The 25,258-nt window shown below is 41.3% G+C and overlaps 1 protein-coding gene across 3 annotated transcripts in view; it reads right to left on the reverse strand.

The window, feature by feature from the left end:
* NUP93 (nucleoporin 93) overlaps positions 1 to 25,258 on the reverse strand; it is a 103,824-nt gene that overhangs the window by 37,039 nt on the left and 41,527 nt on the right. The window contains exon 1 of one of the 3 annotated variants that reach the window (XM_038754506.1): positions 20,466 to 20,545. The exons of 1 other annotated variant lie outside the window; for it this stretch is intronic. The gene's annotated coding sequence lies outside the window, so the exon portion shown is untranslated. Of the gene's footprint in view, positions 1 to 18,691; positions 18,786 to 20,465; positions 20,546 to 25,258 lie in introns of those variants that run through there. One more of the 3 variants, XM_038754505.1, reaches the window with a different exon arrangement.

A 25,258-nucleotide genomic window follows, 5' to 3' on the forward strand; every position in this document is an offset into this window, starting at 1 on the left:
GTTCTAAGCGCTGGGAGGTTACAAGGTGATCAGGTTGTCCCACGGGGAGCTCACAGTCTTAAACCCCATTTTACAGATGAGGTAACTGAGGCACAGAGAAGTTAAGTGACTTGCCCAAAGTCACACAGCTGGCAATTGGCGGAGCCGGGATTTGAACCCATGACCTCTGACTCCAAAGCCCATGCTCTTTACGCTGCTTCCCTACGCTGACAACCGTCTATATGTTTTGTTTTGTTGTCTGTCTGTCTCCCCCTTCTAGACTGTGAGCCCGCTGTTGGGTAGGGACCGTCTCTCTATGTTGCCAACTTGTACTTCCCAAGCGCTTAGTACAGTGCTCTGCACACAGTAAGCGCTCAATAAATACGACTGAATGAATGAATAAATACGATTGGATGAATGAATGAATGCAGTGCTCTGCACATAATAAGTGCTCAAGAAATACAACTGGTTGATTATGCTTTTTAAGCTTTGAGATCTTTGTCCCCTCATAGGGCCTCCAAACGTTCAGAGATAATTTCCCCAATTAGAAGATATATCTGTTAAGGCAAATGAATTGCTCAATTATTTTTTTCCTATTTCCCCCAGTTCTCCAGCTATCAATCAACGGTATTTATTGAGCACTTACTGCAGGCAGAGCTCTGTACTCAGCACTTAGCTTAGTTCTCCACTGTACTAACTGCTAAGATTTCCATCCCAAATCCTTGTCAGTGTCTTTCAACTGGGAAAGTGAAAGATAGTTAGAGATTGTTAATGTGATAAATACATAGTAAACCTGTTAGAAATGGTTAGATTTAGACGTACTGGTGTCAGACAACACAGATACAGTCACATAAAACTTAAATTTCAAAAAGGATGAATATGGAACACAGAGCTGCACAATGTTTTACGTTAGCTGCAGAAAACGGGGCACTTGATATCCTTAAAAATAATTTCTTGTGCTTTAGGCAGAATGCCTTGCTTTTTAAATAACTGCTTTTGCTTTTCATTCGTAATTTAACTATATTTTATTGGACTTGCTTCAATAGTTTCAAGACACCAAGGTGCCATTTTAAAGATATTTAAAAGGAAATTAAATAGGTCTCAATCTTCCAAATTTCTCTTCATGGTAAACCTTCCTATTTTACCCATGGGGAGCTCAATTTAAAACACTGGTCTCCCACCATGCTGCTAGGATTTCGGGCACACAATTCCCTCCCATATTTTTGGGTTTGATTTTTTTATTAAATGGAATATTGTTAAGCGCTTACTATGTGCCAAGCACATTTCTAAGCACCAGGGTAAATAAAAGGTGGGATACAGTCCCTGTCCCTCATGGGGCTTACAATCTCGGTAGGAGGGAGTAGGGATTAAATCCCCATTTTTACAGATGAGGAAACTGAGGCACAGAAGTGAAGTGATGTGCCCAAGGTCACAGAGCAAATAGCAGAGCTGGGATAGTAATGATGATATTTGCTAAGCGCTTACTATGTGCCAAGCACATTTCTAAGCACCAGGGAAAATAAAAGGTGGGATACAGTCCCTGTCCCTCATGGGGCTTACAATCTTGGTAGGAGGGAGTAGGAATTAAACTCCCATTTTTACAGATGAGGAAACTGAGGCACAGAAGTGAAGTGATGTGCTCAAGGTCACAGAGCAGACAAATAGCAGAGCTGGGATAGTAATGAGGGTATTTGCTAAGTGCTTACTATGTGCCAAGCACATTTCTAAGCACCAGGGAAAATAAAAGGTGGGATACAGTCCCTGTCCCTCATGGGGCTTACAATCTCGGTAGGAGGGAGTAGGAATTAAACTCCCATTTTTACAGATGAGGAAACTGAGGCACAGAAGTGAAGTGATGTGCTCAAGGTCACAGAGCAGACAAATAGCAGAGCTGGGATAGTAATGAGGGTATTTGCTAAGCGCTTACTATGTGCCAAGCACATTTCTAAGCACCAGGGTAAATAAAAGGTGGGATACAGTCCCTGTCCCTCATGGGGCTTACAATCTTGGTAGGAGGGAGTAGGAATTAAACTCCCATTTTTACAGATGAGGAAACTGAGGCACAGAAGTGAAGTGATGTGCCCAAGGTCACAGAGCAAATAGCAGAGCTGGGATAGTAATGATGATATTTGCTAAGCGCTTACTATGTGCAAAGCACTGTTCTAAGCATTGGGGTAGACACAAGGTTATCAGGTTGTCCCACGTGGGGCTCACGGTCTTAGTCCCCATTTTACAGATGAGGTAACTGAGGCACAGACAAGTTAAGTGAGTTGCCCAAAGTCACCCAGCTGACAAGTGGCCAAGCCGGGATTTGAACCCATGACCTCTGACTCCAAAGCCCGGGCTCTTTCCACTAAGCCACGCTGCTTCAGGACCTCTGACTCCCAGGGCCGTGCTCCTTCCACTAGGCCACGTGGCTAGTGGCCCATTCTGCCTCCTGAAATAGTCCCTCAAGGGCACCCAGGCCGCTGGAAGCACAAGAGCCTTGGGTATTCTCCAGCAGTCAGAAGGCATAGCTGTCCCATTTTAACTGATTCTGCCGTTAAAAACCGTTGGCATAATATCAGAAATTATACCGTGCTGACATTTCTGTCCTTTCCCTACCGCTACAACTGTATAGTAATGGAGGGAAGCCGGAATCGGGGCTGCTTGAGGTTGGAGCAGACACCGAACTGACAAGGACAGTGAAGGCATGCCGAGATCCTGTAATGCCTTTTTACAGGGGTTTTACAGGGGTTAATGAATCATGTGTTAAAAAAAAAAAAAAGCTCCGGAGCCTATGAATCTGCTCATATAATGCCCATTTCCCAACTGTGCCACTACAGTCCTTGGAATAGTGGGAGACGGAAGAACAATACTGAAATGGTTCTCATTTATACCCTTCAAAAATTAAAGATCACAAACCACATAAATGACTTTTACCAGAGCGTGGATTGAATGCCATTCTTCTTATTCTGTCATGATGAGTCTTCAGTTACCAAACTAAGAGACCTGGCATTATAGGACCCAACTCCTAAGCATGACAAATTATAGACAGAAATTGCTGTTTATGAACAAAACATATATATTTGGTGCTTTGCTGATATATGGCCCATTCTGTCTTGGCCCTGGCTATGAATTATGCAGAAAAAGAACACCACCTGGCCAGGAGCAGGGGCCACATAGTAGGCAATCAAATGCATTTATTGAGCGCTTACTGGGTTCAGAGCACTGTACTAAGTGCTTGGGAATACAATTCAACAGCGTTGGCAGACATATTTCCTGCCTACACGTCTGGAAGGGGAGGCAGACGTTAATATAAAGAAATAAAACTACAGATATGGACGTAAGTATCGGGGGGCTGAGGGGGGGTGAAGAAAAGGAGCGAATCAGGGTGAATAGGAGATGACAGCGTGGCTCAGTGGAAAGAGCACGGGCTTTGGAGTCAGAGGTCATGGGTTCGTATCCCGACTCCCCCACATGTCTGCTGTGTGACCTTGGTCAAGTCACTTAGCTTCTCTGAGCCTCAGTTGCCTCATCTGTAAAATGGGGGTTAAGACTGTGAGCCCCACATGGGACCACTTGATCACCTTGTAACCCCCCCAGCGCTTAGAACAGTGCTCTGCACGTAGTAAGCGCTTAACAAATGCCATTAAAAAAAAAATGACCTTATGCCTGTAAATCCTCAGCCCCCAAATTCATTTTCAGAGGCACAGGAGTGGAGTTGGAATTGCTAGCCAGCCAGATTCCAGCCAGCAAGTCAAAAGAGTTCAGTTCAAGTTCTGTGTTTTTAGAAGCAGCATAGCCTAGTGGATAAAGCACGGGGCTGGGAGTCAGGTCATGGGTTCTAATCCTGGCTCTACCACTTGTCTGCTGTGAGACCTTCGGCAAGTCACTTCACTTCTCTGTGCCTCGGTTCCCTCATCTGTAAAATGGGAATTAAGATTGTGAGCCCCAAGGGGGACAGGGACTGTGTCCAATCCAATCATCTTGTATCTACCCCAGCGCTTAGAACAATGTCTGGCACATAATAAGCGCTTAACAAATACCATGATTATTAAGTACCTGCAGGCCTAGTCAAAACTGCACTTCTAGACTGTGAGCCTGCTGTTGGGTATGGACCGTCTCTATATGTTGCAAACTTGTACTTCCCAAGTGCTTAGTACAGTGCTCTGCACACAGTAAGTGCTCAATAAATATGATTGAATGAATGAACTGCACAGTAGAGTGATGAAAAACTATTGACAAATCATGGGGGGGCTCAGGGAAACAGAATTCAAAATTTCCTGATGGCATTTGCCCTCGGAGAAAATTTTTAAAGTTCAGAAGTAACTATTATCGATTTCAACTTGGGATGGTATACTGTTCTCCCTCTTTAAAATGACTTTTCAAAAGTATTATATATTCCAGTATTGAGCCAGTGAATGCCTAAACAAGACGTTATGGGTGAGTTGAATTTTAGATCACACCCACACATGAACAAAGGCCATTTGCTATTTTGTGTGCGCAGATCTAGCTTTGTCCAAATTAGGCACGAATCTAAATCCAAAATGCAAATCCACAGAGTTTCTCACCTCCCTCCTCTCCAAATGTACATGTTGCAATGTCAACTGCTAATTAAATTTAATAAAATGTAAATAAACACACTAGCTGGCCTTCGCCTGGATATTTTTGTTTGTACACTGTCGGAATGGGATTGGGAGCCATGGAATATGTGCCACCTAGTGGTTTTTGTTTTTGAAAAGTCCGCATAAATCACTGCGAATAGACCCACCACAAAGGGAACAAACGATGCGTCTGGAATCTAAATGAAAGGACAAAAGGGTTAGCCAGAGATGATGGCATTTCAAATGCCTTCCCTCCTAAAACGTATCCACAGTCCAGAACTGTTTACTCCCTTAAGTCCTTAGAAAAAGCACCTTTTGGACTTAGGTGGACAGCTCTTTGATTTGGACGAGGAAACTGAAGAGCTGAAATGGGATCTCTTCAGTTCTCCTCTAACACAGCGCTTACGTTCCTGAAGGATCTTGCACTGAGAAGCTGCATGGCTTAGTGGAAAGAGTGAGAGGTCACGGGTTCTAATTCCGGCTCCGCCACTTGTCAGCTGTGTGACTTTGGGGGAGTCACTTCATTTCGCTGTGCCTCAGTTACCTCTTCCGTAAAATGGGGATTAAGACTGTGAGCCCCACGTGGGGCAACCTGATTACTTATATCCACCCAAGCGCTTACCCGTTGTTGGGTAGGGACCGACTATATGCTGCCGACTTGTACTTCCCAAGCGCTTAGGACAGTGCTCTGCACACAGTAAGTGCTCAATAAATACGACAATGAATGAATGAACAGTGCTTGGTACATAGTAAGCGCTTAACAAATACCATTATTACTGTCACTAAAAACCCACTTTACAGTCGTACCAAGATGAAGCCAGCATGCATATATACAACCATTGCTTCCAATACTGCATCACACTCTACCCAGGCAGGTGCTTTGCGGAAAGAATGTTCCCTAATTCCCCAACAGAGCCCTACCCAAAACATGTGTGACAACATACATTATGGGCTAAATGCCGTAAGGTCGTATCACCTGTCAAAATTCTGTAGGATATCACTCGACTATGCTCTTTACAAAATGTAGCCTTATGGTTGGGGGAGGCCAGAGTTGTAGAAATCTCAAACGTCACTGTCCCTAATACTGCACTGGAAAGGCAACTACCCGGATGCATATTGTTTTCAATCAATCGCATTTATTGAGTGCTGTGTGCAGGGCACTGTACTAAGTGCTTGGGAGGATTCGATAGCCCTGCTTTGTCCCCTTGGGCTGGGTAAAATCCTTTCAGATCAATTCGGCTTCTGCACAGTTAGCAAGAGAGTAGCTTCAACCACCCTCCCCTTCTATTCACATTTCTGTCCTTTCATGTTTCCCCTCGAATTCTTTTTCTTGCCTTCCTAGTCTCACCTTCCCCTCATCCTCCTTCCTCACAAAATAGACTACGGATGTTAGATGCTACAATAAGCCTTATAGAAATGCAGGCAACGTGGGGTTGAGTGGGAGTTGCTTGCGTTCCAGCTTGCTCGCTGTTCAGGATGCATTTTGGCTGACTTTGGGCAACGAAACCATGCCTAGGCTACCTAGCCTGCTTCCTCACCTCCTGACTACCCTGGCCATTTTCCCTCCTAACTTTTTCTCACCTTCCTGCCCTCTTCCAGTGTTTCTGGATCCCACCAAACCTCTTACGCCTTCAAATCTCAACTGCTTCCCCACGGCTTCAGAATCCTTCCAAACACCACTCCGTTTTGCCACATCTCCAACTGATTCCACTGCTCTGCTGGACCCACTAATCCTAAACATTTTTCTTCCTCTGCCTCTATTCTTTCCTCACAGGACAAGACGCTCTATTTCACTGAATTTGTTCTGGCTCAAGACTGTACTATATTTCCGCAACTTACAAAAAGGACAGGAAAGAAATAATGTCCTGTTACTTGTTTTTGTATTGATGTTTACCAAACACGCCTGACCCAGCCAAGAAGTAACAACTGCCAATTGTCATAATTTTTTAAGCAACAAAGATGAATCGCTTACATACTAAACAACTGCTGTGAGATGACTCGGCTTGAATTTATATTTGTAAAAACTGAAGTGTCCCCCAGCATAAAGATACTGATTCTGAAACTCCTGTAAACTTGCCCCAGCAAAGAAACTGGTGGAGAAGGCAGTGAACATGTCTACCCACTCTGTTGCATTGTGTTCTTCCAAGTGCTTAGTACAGTGCTCTGCACACAGTAAGCGCTCAGTAAATGCGATTGACACAGTAAGCACTCAATAAAACCATTGATTGATTGAAAAATACTACTTTAATGAAGAGTTGAGAAATTCGCAGAGAATCTTCTACCTGCTCTGCCACCCAAATCATCCCTAATCAGCAGACAGAAGGCTGTAATTTGCGGAACTAATGTATTGTAGTGTTTTACCACAGGACTCATCCTACTTTAGTAATTACAATAGCTCCCCTGCCCCCATCTGATCTGGGCTGTACCTGAAGAGAAACAAGATTATACAAAATCTCGGACTCTGTGGGTAGTTACATCAAGATCTGGTTTTCCTTTATTCTTACCCTTCTTTTTTACAGACTGTGGACACTTAGCACCTCAAGGAGTAGAATTCCGATTTTGGCCCCAACTGTAGCCAGTCAGCCAGTCAACTGTATTTATTGAACACTTAATATGTGCAGAACACTGTACTGAGCTCTGGGTAGAGTATGATATAACAATATAACAGCCACATTCCCTGCCCACAAGCTTACAGACTAGAGGGGATAGAGCAGAATGAGCTTTAGGAAGAGAGAAGGTGGTCTTTAAGACATGTGGTATCTCTACATACTGCTCCTAAAAGCCATATTGTGCATCCCTGTTCTACTCTTCTACCTGAGGTGATGGCATGTTGGCACAAAAAAATGATATTTGTAAAAACATAAGCCTTTGTATGAGTGTGATTGTTCTGGCACCCTCACCTTTGAAATGCCATCACTGGAACTCCAGAAAGGATCTACTTTTCTTCATTCATTCACTATGGTGTCTGACTGTAACCTCACTGTGGACAGGGAATGTGTCAACCAACTCAGTTACATTGTACTCTCCCAAATGCTTAGTACGGGGTTCCGCATACAGTATGCTTCATGGGTTCAAATCCCAGCTCTGCCAATTGCCAGCTGTGTGACTTTGGGTAAGTCACAACTTCTCTGTGCCTCAGTTCCCTCATCTGTAAAATGGGGATTAAGACTGTGAGCCCCCCATGGGAAAACCTGATCACCTTGTAACCTCCCCGGAGCTTAGAACAGTGCTTTGCACATAGTAAGTACTTAATAAATGCCATCATTATTATACAGTAAGTGCTTAATAATTAATAACTGATTCTGTGCTCACTTTGTGCCAAGCACTATCTAACCACTGGGAGATACAAGTTAATCAGGCTACACAGTCCCTTTCCCTCATGGGGCTCAAAGTCTAAGAGGAAGGGAGAACAAGTATTGAATCCCCATTTTACAGATGAGGAACCTGAGACATACAGAAGTTAAGTGACTTGTCCAAGGCCACACATCAGGCAAGTGGTAGAGCCGATGTTACAACCCAGATCCTCTGACTCCTAAGCCTGGGCTTTTTACCTCTAAGCCATGCTGCTTCTTGAAGAAATGTCTTTTATTCTGCTTTCAGGACATCAGAAAACACTTGATACAAGCTCAATGTTACATCCCAATTGTCTAAATGAATAGGGGGATTGGCAACAACTGTAGGAACTGCAAAACTGAAACAACTGATGTTTTATTGTGGGGTAAAGGAAATGAGCATGCACAGTGACAAGTACCATTTTGGCAGAATTTCCATTTGTTTCCCTTGCTCCTTAAAAAAAGTTATCAGTTCATCTTTCCCTACTGGCTACAGGCAGGAACGTGTCTGCTAATTCTATTGTATTATACACTCCCAAGCACTTAGAACAGTGCTCTGGACAGAGTAAGTGCTAAGTAAATACCACTGATTGATAATAAACAGAGACACAGTAGAGCCACAATTGGAAGAGAAAAAACTATTGCTGATTTACCCACCCCTCGTTCTCTTTAAAGTAAATGAGTCTTGTCCGTGGGCCTGTAACCATGAGAAATGCCTCTGAATGTCTTAAAAAATTGTTCTAAAATATTTAAAAGGACTGAAAACCTGCCTTTGATGTCCATGTCGATATTTGCGTAGTCTTGAAACTTTGAAGATGGACCAAAGCCTGGCCAAGTTGTTTGAGAACCACTGGGCACAAAGTTCTGAGTCAGGTTTCCTTTTCCATCTCTTCCCCCATCTTAGCAAACATGAATAAGGTGGGAGGGTGGGAGGAGCACAATTCCTACATGCTCCAATATGGACTCAGAACTAGAAGCCCCGTACTCAGAGTTATGTAAGATATATCAATGAAGAGCTCGCTAAGCCCCGATCGCATAGGTCTGGGCACTGTGGGAGCTGCTCATGTTTGCAGGGGCCCTGAAAATGTCCAACTTCCATGAGAAGAATCAGTTAGCAGCCAGAACTCTGAATGGGCTCCCCATAAATCTAGTGGGTAGAGTACGGACAGGAGTCGGATGGACGTGAATTCTAATCTCAGCTTCACCACCTGCCCACTATAAGACTCTGGGCAGATCACTTTACTTCTCTGTATCTCAGTTACCTCATCTTTAGAATGGGGATTAAGACTGTGAGCCCCGTGTGGGACAGGGACTGTGTCCATCCCTATTATCTTGTATCTGCCGCAGCACTTAGTGCAGTGCCTCGAACACAGTAAGTGTTTAATGAATACCATTTTTGAAAAAAGGGAGGGTCATGAGGCAATCACCCCATCACATTGCTACAGGTGTTCAGAAGATGTAAAAAGCCCCTTGGTAGATGGTTAGGATGGGTTTTCCTTACATAATAAAAGGGCTTAAAAAAGTCATCAATAAACCTTTAACAGAACAGAGATAACCAAGCAGAAAATTCAATAAGTAATACAGATAACTGGCTACAAGTTTCCTAGTTAGCAGGCTGGAGAAATGCCAAGTGGCCGATTTCTACGAAGATAAGAGTCGATTACACCTTTATTAGATCATCCAGCAAACCTGGCCTTTGGAAAAAAGAGCCACTTTCTTTCATCAGAACAGAAGATCTGGATATGAGGCCTTCGCAGAAATCTTCACTTCCTTGGTGAAATTGAGAAAAGAAAAACAACTATTCAACCACAAGGAGACTGAAGTGGAGATATCGTTTCCAGAGTCACCCTGGAAATCTTGGCTGGCACAGGAAAAGTTATCGAGCTTATCATAAATCAGGGACAACACTTTCATTAGCTCCTTGTGTTTACACAGGGAAGTCCTCCACGACTTTTTCAAATGGGAAGAGATTTTCATTATTGATAAAACTGACTGAGGAGAGGAGAAACTCAAAAGGATGAACATTTCCCAGAGCCTGAAATTCCCCACTTGACTTCAGAGGACACAACATATAGAAAGAGGAAAAAATGAGAATCAATGCCAGTCGCCCAAAGTGGATCTACTGCACATATTTTTTTATTTGATCTTACTGTCGCGCTTCCCTTACAACGGTGATCTCATACCTGTTCCTAAAGCAAGACAGAACAGTGTGTCGGCTTGAATCTTGTTTTACTCTTTTCTCGTGTATTTTAAAAGCTCATTCATTCCTTTTCTGGCCCCCCTGAAAATGAAAAATACTCTGCTTCTGCTTCCGACAGAAAATATTCCTGCGGCAGTGTTTTCCTGGCGTCACTGACATATATTGTCTATATTATATTTTTTAACGTTGTAGTGCGATTTCCTGCTGTGCCGATATGCAAAAGCTTAAGAGTTCATATTCAGCAGGTGGCAGCAGATGCTACAAGAATGAAAGCGGAGCTCCGCCATTTGCCGGTTCAGTCTATCGGAGCTCCAGGTAACAGACTGCAGCGCTAGAATATGGCGCTTGTTTGGTCCGAGACTGAACTACCCTCCTCTCCCTGCTACGGTGGCAAGGCTCAATGTCCCGTGCAGTTTCTGGAAATTCCCAACCGTAACGGAACAGAGCGTGGCCTATGGGGCGAACTTGGGGTCGTCATTACGGCCCAATCGGGATCATTCGGGCCGAGGTATCACACCCCACTCTGACTCTTAGGGTGGTCTCGCGTTCCCCAAGAATTTCCACAGCAGCAAGGGGAACACCATTTGTAGCCCCTCGTAGGGTGAGCAGAAGCAGGCATTGAGTTCCATCTGATGACGCCAACCAGGGCAAATTTAGGGCTCTTCTTTGGGTCTCTCCCTCTAGACTGTAAGCTTGTTGTGGGCAGTGAAGATGTCTACCAACTCTGTTACACTGTACTCTCTGAGGTGCTCAATAAATACCACTGATTGCTTTACTCCTTAGACCATGTGAACTACTTTAGCCTAATACCTAATATTTTCTAAGGAATTTCAATGCCGGCTTTTCTACATCTGCTTGTGTGGCAGCTTTTGAAGATTTTTTTCCCCTCCCAATAGCCTCTAACAAATGAGGAGAGAAACTCCAAGACAGGCAGAGCTTGTGGGCATTTACGAATGCTGTCTACCAACTGACTTTGTCAGCAACTTAGCATTCGATGGGAGGGGCTGGGGAGAAATACAGTGACATAGGACATTTGGTGGTATCACTTCTTTTTCAACAAGTGATACAAAAATAGACTCATAATTCATAACATGGCAAAGGCTGTTTGAGACCCGGATGGCCTTAATTCCAGAGTCCAGCCTGAGCTGAACCCCACAATACAGCCCTCGAATTCATTCAGGCATTCAGGATGCATCTGAGGAGATAAGGGTTAAGAGTCAAGGGATATTTGCCACATCTAAGCAGTGCATTTGCACAGGCAGAGTGGGTCCTATGGAATGGAGGACCTTAAAGATCCAGTAGCTCCCAGGAAACTCTGCTTATGTGTAATAGTGCTACAGATGCCATCCTATGGCCCCCGACCCCTCCGAAACAAGTTAATGTGTTTGAAAATGCAAAATACGGTGAACTGTAGTAGGCTTGGAGCTAGAAGAAGCCAAAAGGGATCAAATATTCAGTGAGCAATTGGTCCCATCACTGACATCTCACCTACAACGTGTGTTGAGCGCCCACTGTTTTGGGCCTTGGACTAGGCACCTGAGGGAGAACAGAGTATGAAGAACTTATAAACAAAAGGGAAAACTTGGAGAAGACAAGAACTGGACTCCCTCATTAAAATGGATTTGTATCCCACTTTGGGCGTTAAAGTCACCTGTTGTGCACTTGAGAATTTCCACAACTGTTCCTGGTATAACTCAGCCACCTAAAATCTTAAGTGCAATGGGTTCACAAATGCCTTGCACCAGAAATCAGCAATAAAGAACTCTCTTCTCCCCCAACACTATCTGACCTTCCCCTTCCTTGTTCATTCAATGTGGTATAGGGAAGGGAATGGGGGTGCCTAGGCAGGCATTTGCTTCTGGTATGGTTTACAGCTGCGTTTTAGAGTAGCTCCATTTAAATCCCCCAATCACAAGGAATGGAAGAAAAACTCTTCTTATCCAGGAAAATATTTAGGAACCGACATTATCATATGTATTCCCTGCCGGTGCACGGTATCATTCATTTCCACTGCAGCCAAAAAACACAACTCTTCCAACTATGCTGCAATGCTCATGCTGACACTCTATGAACATAAATCATTATTTGTTGTCAATGAAAAGCATGTCTCAGCTTGATTTTGGCTTCTTCTAATTTAGTACTGCTTTGTTTCATATATTTTCACATTTTATTCCTTTTAATCACCATCCTTTTATACTTGTATCGGGTTTTTTTTTCAAATATATTTGTATAGTGCTTCCTCCGTAACAGGACAGATTATTTTCTTACTATTTTTCTTTCCAACTTTGTTTTAAAAGATACTGACTTTTCCTCCCCATAACTATGGAAAAGCCAAAGAACCGTAGTTATGTGCCCAAATTACTGACAGGGTGGATTTTACATACATCAATTTCATTTAAATTACTGATCAGGAAGTCTCAATTTAATTTTGTAAAAATTGTTTTCCACCAAAAAAGGAGAAGGGGGGGGGAGATAGATAGCTGTTTTAACTTTAACTATAGAACTATATATACGTAGTATATGTATATATACATATATTTGTGTGTGTGTATACATATTCTTACATATATAACGACTCAGAGAAGTAGATATAGATTTCATTTTTAACTATAGAACTATATATACGTAGTATATGTATATATACATATATTTGTGTGTGTGTGTATATACATATTCTTACATATATAACAACTCATTAGAGAAGTAGATATAGATTTCATTTTTAGGCACGCAAATTTTAAAAGCAGTGACTTGGATTTTTTTTTCCAAATTAATTTTGTAGCCACTGTGTCCGACATTTGATTCAGATGTTTTGTTCACTAAAACAAACTGAAACAGATATTTGTGTTTTCACTGGAGAGTGAAATAGCTCACACTCATCAAAAGCATTGGGGTATTTTAGCCATTTTTGATTATGAGCATCAAAACCCTAATTAAAACCAGCAGTCATTTAAATTCTGCTTCTTTTCGCCTAAACCATTTATCTTTGGATTAAACTGCCCCCTCCCTTAACTTGTATTTAGCTCCAGATTCCTCCTTACCCCAACCTCAACCATTCTTGGTCCTTTAACTTCCAAAGATTAAGGTCTCAAAAATAGAGACTTCCACATATTTAAATTTTCAGAGAGACTAGAAGTTCAATGGGTAGGAAATCATGCATATTTTTCTCCCTCAATATCAACTCCTGGTAACAAGGAGAAACAAAAACAGTTTGAGACCTGAAATTAAGCATCACAGAGATTTTTAATGGGACCACCTAGAATGAACGTTGAATGCACAGGGTAGAATGAGTTTCCTTCATTTTCACTGAACCTAAGACCTTCACCCACAAAACTGGGTCACTAATACAGACCATTGTTGTAATCTGGACTTGAAACTTTATATAATTTCAAACACCACACAAAAGTTATTTCTTTTCTAGATCAAATTTGAAATTTGTCATACTAAAATCTATCTTTATATAGGTTTATTTTTAAAACTTGCAAAGACATAAAGACATATTTGCATTATATTTCACTGCCACCAATTAGTATGGAAAATGCAAAATACTGCTTAACTAGACTGGCAATTAGAAACAACACCAAGTGGGGTTGACAATTCCAAATACAGACCTGCTGAACATTTTTGATATTGTCTATACTCAGCAGAAGAAACAGAAATTTTTAAAATCTGAAAATCCTGATTATATACCTGTCAAATGACTGCCTACTGGTAAAAACTACTAGGTCCATGAACTCTATTCCATGGATGTCCTCCCCCCTCAGTCCTCATTCCTTCTGTTGCCTTCACGATGATTTACCTTCTAGTGTTATCATTTTAGCTTCTTAACACCATTGAAACATTCATAATGAAGGAATTTATTAAGTGCCAAGCAATGTGCTAATCACTGGATAGATACAAGATGATCAAACCAGATGCAGCTCCTGTCCCACATGGGGCTTACAGGCATTTATTCCCAGATGAGGAAACTGAGGCTCAGAGAGAGCTTAAATAACTTGCCCAAGGACACTGAGCAAGTCAGTGGTGAAGCTGGGACTAAAACTCAGGTCTTCTGATCCCAATCTCATCTTCATTCTCCTATGCCATGTTGCCTAAATAGCCCTGCTTGCAGAGTTTACCTTAGTATTTGAAAAAATATAATTATACATTTTCATTTCAAACCAAACTATTCCTAAAATGCTCTGTTAATTTCTGGGGTAATAGAGAATGAGTCCATCAAGTATGAAGGCACATCTCCACTCGGAGACCTTCCCAGACTAAGTCCCACTTTTCCTCATCTCCCACTCCCATCTGCCTCATACTGACTTGTAGCCTTTGCTCTTCCCCTCTCTCCCTGCCCCACAGCACTTATGTATATATCTGTAATTTTATTTATTTTTATTGAGGTCTGTCTCCCCTCCTCTAGACTGAGAGCTCATTGTGGGCAGGGATTGTCACTCTATTGCGGCATTGTACTTTTCCAGGAGCTTAGTACAGTGCTCTGCACACCGTGAGCACTTAATGAATACAACTGAATGAATGAATGGCCAGTGCGGCTAGTCAAACCGATTTTTCCAAAGCTTAATCAATTTCTTCAAAACAGAAACCATTTATCTGATGTGCGGTGATCTTTTCAGTATTGGAAAACCAAACCTAAAGAGAAAGCAAATAAGCCAAAATGGAAGCCCAGAAATGGAGAGTGATGCATATTTGTAAATTGGCAGTTTTAGTGTTTTCAGACCTTGTACAGTACTTAGTATCTTTTAGCACTTTTAAAGACTATAAATTACAACGGAATTCTAAATTACCAGGGATTTAAAGGAATATTTTTGAAACGGTCCAAACTTTCAACCCACCCCCGACAACCATTTTGTACAGCCTATATAACTTTGAAAAATCCAGTTAGCCAGAATAAAATGCCGAACCAATTGGGGACGTTAGTTTTTTCCTGGATCAGAGAAATGCACACGATAGTCTTCAAAGGTTTTCAGAGCCAGTGTGGGCTGCAAATGAGGGAACCTGAGCAAGAAAGCACTAAACAAGGCACATTCACTCACTTTACTGGAAGTTTCTATTCTGACTACAATCTGCATCATTTACTTTAAGCAAGATCGTAGAGATAAAATTGATCATAAAATCAGTATTCTGTGGCAGAAAAGGGGCTTCACACTGCTACGTCCGTGTCTTTAAACTTCACAGAAAAACTCATGAAATCAACCGTTCACCTAATTTTACTCATGACGCCATTTTACTAGCTTTTCCTCTGCCATCTTAGAACTTTCAAACCTTTCCTGGTAAACTCGGCAGTGCGCTTTATTGTCTGTATTATGCCACCATGTCACTGTAATCTAAGGTGTCTCATCAGTTGGATGCTGTGATATCTCAAAATTACAATTCATTGTTCCCTCGTGAAAAGCACCTCCTCAATTCTCCACGCTTTTCGCCGGGTCAACTCCGTATCAGTTAACAAGACAGCAGCATCTATCGGAGCTGCGAAAAGTCACGTCCAAGATGGCAAAAAGGGAAATGAAGAATGGGTGTGTCTATCTCAGCCACCTAGAAGAACATCCTTAAAGGTACTGCAGAATGAAGAGGCTCGAGAAGGGAAATTCAACGAATGAGTACCATCTTCAGTCGCCCTTGAAAAACCTAAACTCAGTCAAATTATTCTACAGTCGGGCAGATCGAGAATTCACGGTTCAAATATGAGGTCTGACGGCCACTTCCAGTTTGTTAGATAAAATATTTACCAGTCAATTCTATGTTTTAAAGTTCAAATTAACCTTCCGCTTCAATCAAAAGGGGGTTGCAAAAAATGCTTCTACCTTCCATTTTCAAGTCCTTATTAGTCACATATAGCAGCATCTCTTAAAATGAACACCACCCAGTACAATGAGACCTAGAATGACTGCTGGAAATTTCCTATCAAATTCAAATCTGATTAGAAAACAGTAGCATGGAGGATTTAACTAATTTTGAAAAAAAAAAACAGAACACTAAAAATGTACAAAACATTCTTCATGGTTTGGTCTGTAATACATCTGTGGTCTATAAAAATTATTTGGGATTAAGTCACTCAATCACAAACTTGCATAACTCATAAAATAAAAGAATTAAAATCTACTAGTTGATAGCAATGAACAACAGAAATTACTCCAATTAATGCTTACACAATGGAATAAATAAGAATTGGGTCTGATTAATTGAAGGATAAAATTTTTAACCTTATGGTGAAATATAAAGTGCTTTGGAAAAAAGTGTCTTTAAAGTTATAAACTATCAATTTTGTCAAAGCAAAATTGCATAATCAGCCACACAATAAAGGGGGGGGGAAAATCCTCAATTTGTTAGTTCCTCCATTCCAGAGATTTGAAAAAACGAATTGCATGGATATTTTGGTAACGCACTGCATCCCTCTAATATGGCAGCTTTTTCTTAGGAAATACAGCAGTCCTATTCAGGACTGAAAAGTATGTTGATTGTGAAGGATGGGAAAAGACGTGTGGGTTATCTTTTAATACCAAATGTACATTTTTTTAGCTTAGCACTTACAATCAGCTACTGATAAATGCATACATCTCAACTTAAATTATCCACTAATTGATTAAAACGTTGTAGTCAAGTTGCCATCTTCTACCTGCAGTAATGTAATTAATATTGTTTGTTAGGTTTTGCTACACCTACCCACAAAACGTACATTTGATGGATCCGAAATGCCAAACCTATTGGGTTTTTAGCACCTCTCCAGTTGAATTTTTTAAATGTACTTTGATTCAAAAAGAAGGCAGATTTAAACCTTGTATAGTCTACCCGCAATACAAGTAAGATAAAAGCTTTCTGTGGACAAAAGGATTCCATTTTCTTCCTATGAATGCACACCTCCCTAGCCAAGGAACTCTTCTCTAGTACAATTCCATTTTTCGAGTTTTACAGTAACAAAGCTCTTGTGGCCATAGGACTTAATGTAAATGAAATGGCACCCCAGCTGCTTTCAGGAACAATTTTATTGAAGTAAAGGGAAAGCTAATTGCTAAAAATGGTGGCTTAGAGATTTTCCATACGTTAAATTAGGGAGCTGAGTTGAAGGATCTGGCATCCACCCACTTCAGACAAAGGAAAATAATTTGCAACTGTATCAACGCACGGATAATTGAGCCATCTCCCACCGACAGGGTCAGTGTTAGAGGTTTCCTCCATCTTTACACAAATGCAAACAAGCAGCTCATTGTCTCTGCTCTATGAAATCAATGCCTTGCAACGGTTTACCAGGTGAGATTTCTTAAAACTGCTTCATTTTGTTCACAGTTTCCTACATTTAGCGTAAAAAAAAAGCCAAAGCTCCAGAGTTATTGGCTATTCCTTGAACGGTGCACCCATTTCCCCCTTGACATCTCCTGAAGACTTTTATTGTTATTTGCCAGCAGAGTCGCACCTATGGACTGAAGGAAATCTCTGAACTAGGTTAGTAATTCCCCAGTTCAGGCTTCTAGGTGAGTATCAAGAGATCTGAACTCGCCATGCGCCAAACAACGAATAGAACCCTGGGGGTGAAAAGCTTTACTTCTACTCCTCATCTGAAAAGGAAAAGAGAGTTCTTACTTATTAGGCATTTCACCTCAAAGATTCATCATATGTCTCAAAGGGATTCAGACGTTTATCACTGTATTTCCAACTAGCTGTTGCTTACAAAACTTTGGAAGTTTTGGCTATATTTTGCACAAATCCCACTTCAAGAACAACGAAACTGAACATTTAAAAGACCTGATTTATGGGTAATGGAGGCTGATTTTACAAAACGAAAAAAAAGCATTTCTCTCAACCACGCAATTTCCAAAGGGTAACACTATTTTCTATTTAAATCTCCTGGATTACTGCCTTGCCTGTTCAGAAATCAAAGCCTAAAACGTATGTTCACGTCAAGAGTTTCTCATAAATACCAGACACAAATTCCTCATTTCTTTGTAAAGACTCCTTATTTTATTTATATAGGAAATCTTGGGGAAGCGTATTTGTCTTATGAAATAAAAAAAAAAGATTTCACATTCCTCTCTTCAGGACAAGAATTGTCTGTTCACACCACAGATACAATGAAATAGCCGAAGTTCATTCTGGTCACTTAAATTCAAGAGTAGAAGTCAAGGAAGATTTAAAGAAGGCAAACAGATGTTTAATCCTATGGCAGACACCATACTGCCCCACCCTAGAGCTGTTCAAAAGAGAGAAATATTAGACTAGAAAGGCACACGTTTGACAGTTTCTCCAAACCAAAGTGCTTTTCTTATAAAATGAGCCACCCATTTCACAATTTCTTGCAAAAATTTAAGAACCCCAAGAATTTGTCTTTGAGAGCAACGAGAGCAACAAAACTGTCAAGCTATTTACCAGCAGGCATTTATCTTCGTTTATTTCCAAAATGTAGACAATCCTACCTGTAGATCATTGAACTGCAGAGTTACAAACCTGTCACTGCTGTCTGTCACGGCAACTCTTCAATGCCTTCTATCTGGGCTTCTAAACCTCTTACCTACCCCTCTTTATAAATATACATATGTATATATATTAATATATAAATATATTATAAATATATATATATATATTTTAAACCAGAAAAAAACCTGCAAGTCCTGAAATGGCTGAGGCAGTGAAGAGTCCTGCAAGACAATGAGAATGCAAGATTCCCCGCAAAAGCTGACCACCACAGTCTATGAAGCATTTCATCATTTTTTTCCATGCTGCCGTATTCAGGTTCTGAGCAGTCAGTCATCAGTTTCAAAGCAGTAACTGATGAGAGTAACAGTTTATGGGCTACAGAAGGATATTTTATTGTTAACGGACTGTACCAAGTAAAAATTTAAGCGGGGGAGAGACAACATGTAGGCAAGGAAAGATGGGCTACTTTTTTTTTCCCCTCCCAAGCCACTGCAATTACTCTGATGTGAATTTTTGATGACTTCCGACATCTTGCATGGTTAATAATCGCTTCAGCTGTCATGTTTAGTTAATGTGGAAAATGCATTTGCTGCATTCTGATGCAATGCTGTAGCCACAGATTGTAACACCAGTTGTGAAGCTATTCCCTTAACTGAGCAGCAGGAATCTGCACATGCCATGATGCTAAAATAAATGGAAGTTAAAAAAGATTTTAATACAGCAGCGAGCGGATTCTGCCATTTTAGACTTACAAGAACGCATAGATTCTCTACACCCAGGACTAACGCTTTCCAACCCAGATCTTATCCTTCGCTTCAGAGAAAACATTTTAATTCAGCATTTAGCTGTTAGGTCTCATAGTTGTTAAAAGATTTAGATGCTCTTTAAATAACTATTCAGAATAATTATAGTGTGGAACAGAGGTTATTTGCATTCCAGGAATATACAGCCAATGAAACTGTCAGTGACAAGAAAATGCTGTTTCTTTATTAACATATGTTCCCCTCAACTGCCATTTCTCTGTGTAATTTTTAGGCAAAAATATATTATGTTTAAGCCATAGATAGTAATATCCTTACTAATGATAAAATTGTCAGCTAGGGAAAGGATTTTTGAAAGTGGATTACATATACATCTATCTAGAAGCACTAAATGAAATCTAAAGGTTATATTTAGGGGGGTTTTTCCCCATTAACACCAATAGAAATTCAATGCAGCAAACAACTGTGCAATTACGGGAAGGGATGTAAACCAGCAGAGAAGAAGCCATGCTAAAAGCCAGCCACCCGATGATTAAAGTCAGGCCAGTATATTCTAGCAGTCAGGTGATGGTGCCATCATTACAGTGCAGAAACCCAGAGAAAAATCGAGAAACGGCCCACCCCACCTTCAGAAAGAAAAGCCACAAAACGCTAAAGCAAATGCACTTTGTTTCACATACGTGAAACACTCCATGATGAAGGAACTTGCAAATAATACACCATTTTAACCACATTTTGTCATTCCATTTCAATAGTAACATATTTATCATGCTGAACTGTTCTACTTAGAATCGATTAATCTAGTTCTAGTTTCACTGTTTTCTGGAATATTTTACAAGGAAGAACTATTTGTTAAAATATAGATCCTTACCAACAAGCACTGCTATTATTAACTTAGTATGAACTAGAACTTTGGTCAATCAAGTGCCTATGTCAATATTAGAAAAAAATATGAGGGTCTCAGGCTCTTTCCTAAAAATTTTATCAAAACGAATGACTGGAATGACACATCATCTTTCCCACACGCCGAAAAACTGCATTTGTCACATTAACACAAAAATTAATTTGTTATTTTCCATTGTGACAGAGCTAAACAAATGTTACTGAGGTGCAAATGTCAGCTGAGTTCTGTGAAACTAAAGAGCTTTCTTTTTTGTTTTTTATTTCAACTGACTCTGCTAAAATTCGACGCTCCTACCTAGGGCTGTACTGGATGCCACCTTCCTGTTATAATTTTCAGAAATCATTTGGCGGTTCCAATTTATCAGTTTTAAACCCAACACTGTGCAACCATGTCTGGGCTCTGAATCTTCCCAACTAGCAGAGTGTGTGCCACAGCTTTGAAATTAACCAACTTTAGCTTCTGCTCCAATTACTGAGACAAAAGCTAGTCCTGGGGGACCTTTCTCTGTGCCAGTGCAGGAAGCAAACCCTCTTTTGTTTTTGATCAAATAAATACTGAACTGGAACACGGAAGCCAAGCAGAAGGAAGTGGAGAGCTAAAAGTGGGCCTCAACACCCAGCCGTCCTTGAAGATACATAATATTTTGTTGACAGTTATAAGCGATCCCGGAGGGAGTCAAATACAGAGAGGGAGAGCATGGTATATTTTTGTATGGACTACAGGAATAATGCCAACTTAAAACATTTTCCCCTCATTACCGCCAGTGAAACTAAGTGGGGGGGGGGGGGGTTGCTTCTCCTGACTTTACAGAAAATACATGAACAATTCAGACTCTTTTCCCACTTGTAAAAATCCCATGGGAAGGGGGAGAAACAATCATTTCCTTGGAAAAGGTACAGTGTGAGTAGTTCCCAAAGGTTCGTGTGCCGTGTTTTATAGGCACATTCTTGGTACATATTATGGCCTTTCTTTCCATTTTGAACCGAAAATTAGAATAATGGTAAAAATTAAAAAAGAAAAGAGTGGAATAACTAGATTTCAGGTCCATGCCACCCTTTTTTCAATCCCTCATTAATCAGTGGAACTACCTGAGCACAGAACACTGCATTGAGTACTTAATAACCTTCCCCACCCCATCCCCCCACCAAAACAGCCCTAAACCAAAGGATTCCAAATTAGATCCTAAAAATTGCCAATACTTTTTTCTTACTTAGTTCACTACCAGAGACTTCTGAAGGGATGGTGAGGAAGAAAAACATGGGGAGACCCCTCTGTACTTTCACATTTGAATCTCACAGATCGTTCACCTGAGAAAACACTTTAATAATAATGATGGTATTTGTTAGATCGGAGATACTAGCTATGGAAACTTCTAGTTCCTCTCTAGGTGGCTTCTGGCTAGTAATGGGCTGGATGGGGCTCTGTTAGATTCTCTGGAGCCATTTGCAAGCGAGGAAGTTGACGGCAAGGGCCAGGCAGTCGAGAATCACTGCCTCTGGACCTCCAAGCCCCCAGAGGAAAAAGCGGCATGGCCCTAGTGAAAAGAGTACTTGTTTCTTGTCCTGGTTCTACCATTTGCCTGCTGTGTGACGTTAAACAAGTCACAACTTCTCTCTGCCTCCTCATCTGCAAAACTGGGGTTCAATGCCTGTTCTCCCTCCTACTTAACTGTGAGCTACCTTGCATCTACTCTAGCGCTAAGTAGCGTGCTTGACACATGTAGTGCTTAACAAGCACCACAATTATTATTATACCTTGAAACAGCCCAACATCTATTCCTACAGCTGGGCAAGCACTGCCCAAAATAACTGGGAAAAAAAAAATGGGGCTTGGTTATCTGAATTAGCCAGCCTCATTCCCAATTAGCTCAGACATCAAGATTTTGACCAGATTTTTGTCTTCTCAAGTGAGATATTTCATGCTTTAAGGTGGTCAAGAAAACAGAAATGACTTGCAGTTGTGCTGAATTAAACTGGATTACAACTGCTTCTTCAATTCATGTTTCATCTTAATTACTGTCTAAAGGTCTGGACCCACTCTCAGGATCACACCTGGGGAATTTCCAGTACTCTACCAATCAATCAATCAATCGTATTTATTGAGCGCTTACTGTGTGCAGAGCACTGTACTAAGCACTTGGGAAGTACAAGTTGGCAAAACATAGAGACAGTCCCTACCCAACAGCGGGCTCACAGTCTAAAAGGGGGAGACAGAGAACAAAACCAAACATACTAACAAAATAAAATAAATAGAATAGATATGTACAAGTAAAATAAAATATGTACAAGTAAAATAAAATAAATAAAATAAAATACCAGTCTCAACTACAGGAGGAAGAGCCAAGCCGAGGAGTACACATTCCATTCCTAGCTTGGGCAGTGGCTAGCAAGTGGAAGGCAATCCACTACAAGTCAAAACTCACCTGTACTGGGCAGCAGCAGCATGGGAGAGAGTCAAGGGTGGAGACTTAAGTTTACTGCGGGGAAGAAGGCAGTGATAAACCACTTCTGTATTTTTACCAAGAAAATTCTACGGATACACTACCAGAATGACTGCAGATGGAGAGAGGGGCGTTCTGGAAGAGATGCGGCCATGGCCATGGCAATGACTCAACAGCATTAAGACAAGAGGGTAGGACATGACAGGAGAGGCAGAGATCTTTCAACACTGAAATGTCTGAATTGACTGAAGCTGAAAAGTTCCCCCACCCGAAGAAGGAAAGGCCTCCTTCCAGGACTGCTCTACTTGGAATGTGGGAGGAAACAGGGGTTAAAATGAACAAGAAATTTAGTTCAGGGGGATGGAATGAGTTTCTAACAGGTTTAGCCTGAAAAACATGATTTCTAGTGCTGTATAAGCAACACTAATAAAAAGCCCAGTTAGCGCTGCAGGTGCAGGAGGGGATAAAATAACGGAAAGTGCCTTCTTTTCCTCTAAATTTGAAGTTACTTGGGGGAAGGGACTGTAGTTGAACTTATTATTTTGTATCTACCCTATCGCTTATAGTATGTTCTTAATAAATACTAAAATAGTTGAAAATAAATACAATTTCTCCTAGGTAGTTCAGTGTTGATTTAGGAGTGGCATAGTGTCATTGTAGACACCACCACCATCCTCCCAGTCTCACAAGCCCCCCCTTGGCATTAGCCTTGGCATCCAATTTGTACTTCCCAAGCGCTTAGTACAGTGCTCTGCACATAGTAAGCGCTCAATAAATATGATTGATTGATTGATTGATCCCCCCTTGGCATCTCTCTCAATCAACCTCCAGATCCAACCTGTCACCAAATCCTGTTGGCTTTATCTTCACAACATCTCTAGAATCCAACCTTTCCTCTCCAAACTGCTATCATATTGATCCAAGCACTTATCATATCCTGCCTTGACTACTGCACCTGCCACCTCGCTGACTGACCTGCCTCCTGTCTCTCCTCACTCCAGTCCAAACTGCCCAGACCATTTTTCTAAAAAAAAAAAACCACTCAATCCAAATCTCACTCCACAAAAATCTCCAATTCATTCACCTCTATATCAAACAAACCATTGGCTTTTAGACACTCAATCACCTTTCCCCCTCCTACTTTAACCTTGCTGATCAACTACTACAACCAAGCCCACACTATGAAGAGCCATTTATCTTTTAAAATGGGGGTAGGGGAGAACATCAGGTGGGGAAGAGAGGCACTTATTGGAAGGAGAGTGTAAATAAACTGCCCTTGAAATAGATTTTATTCAAAAGTACTGAGACCATTCTGAAAATGTTGTTTGTTACCTTTAAACTGCAAGGACTTTCTAAATGTGTCAGAAACAGTGCCCTACTGAATCCAAATTTGATCTACCTTGAAAAACATAACAGTTGGAGAGACCGGATTGTTTTCTAAAGTGGAATTATCTTCATTACTATTGAGGGGGTGGCGTAGGGAGGAGAAGGCCAAGCCTCAAATCTTGAAGTTGTTCTTGCTTTTCTGAAGTCAGTGAATGGAAACAAATGGTCCTCCACAAAGAACAGAAACGGTAACTAGAAGAAATATTTTCTTCCTTGAGGAATTACCAACAAGTGGGAAAATGAAGAGTGCGTCCTTTTTGGCCACTTGTTGTTCATAACGTACTTCCCTCTGACAACTTGACTCCGCTCCACTTTTAGTTTGAAGAACCTGCCTTCATTTTGGATGGCAATCTATAAACTAGGCAATCATCTGATGTTGGCTTCTTAAGAGAAGCAGCATGGCCCAGTGGCAAGACCACAGAAGACCTGGGTTCTAATCCCAGATCCGCCACTTGTCTGCTGTGTGACCATGGGCAAATCACTTAACTTCTCTGTGCCTCAGTACTTTGTCTGCAAAATGGGGTTTAAGACTATGAGCTCCGCGTGAGATAGGACAGGGACTGTGTCAACCTGATTATCTTGAATCTACCCCAGTACTTAGAACAGTGTTTGGCACATAGTAAGCGCTTAACAAATACCACAATTATTATTATTATTATTATTTCTGCTCCTAATGCCCTACAACCCCAAATTTGGTATTATTTTCTTGCCCAGAGGCACAGCTCCCCTTAAAGGGGTTAATATGTGTTACCCTGTGAACCCCTGACCCTTAAACTGGGAATAATTATAATAATAATAATGACAGTGGCATTTGTTAAGCACATACTATGTGCCAAGCACCGTTCTAAGCGCTGGGGGGATACAAGGTAATCACGTTGTCCCACATGGGGCTCACAATCTTAATCCCCATTTTACAGATGAGGTAACTGGGGCCCAGAGAAGTTAAGTGACTTGCCCAAAGTCACACATCTGACAAGTGGTGGAGCCGGGATTAGAACCCATGACCTCTGACTCCCAAGCCCGGGCTCTTTCAGGGAGAGCAAACACAAGAATCCCTTAGCAGCATGGCTCAGTGGAAAGAGCACGGGCTTTGGAGTCAGAGGTCTTGGGTTCAAATCCAGACTCTGCCAATTGTCAGCTATGACTTTGGGCAAGTCACTTAACTTCTCTGGGCCTCAGTTATCTCATCTGTAAAATGGGGATGAAGACCCCTGTGGGACAACCTGATTGCCTTGTAACCTCCCCAGCACTTAGGACAGTG

This window comes from Tachyglossus aculeatus, chromosome 11 (genome assembly GCF_015852505.1).
Source record: "Tachyglossus aculeatus isolate mTacAcu1 chromosome 11, mTacAcu1.pri, whole genome shotgun sequence".
In the NCBI taxonomy this organism is placed as follows: Eukaryota; Metazoa; Chordata; class Mammalia; order Monotremata; family Tachyglossidae; genus Tachyglossus; species Tachyglossus aculeatus.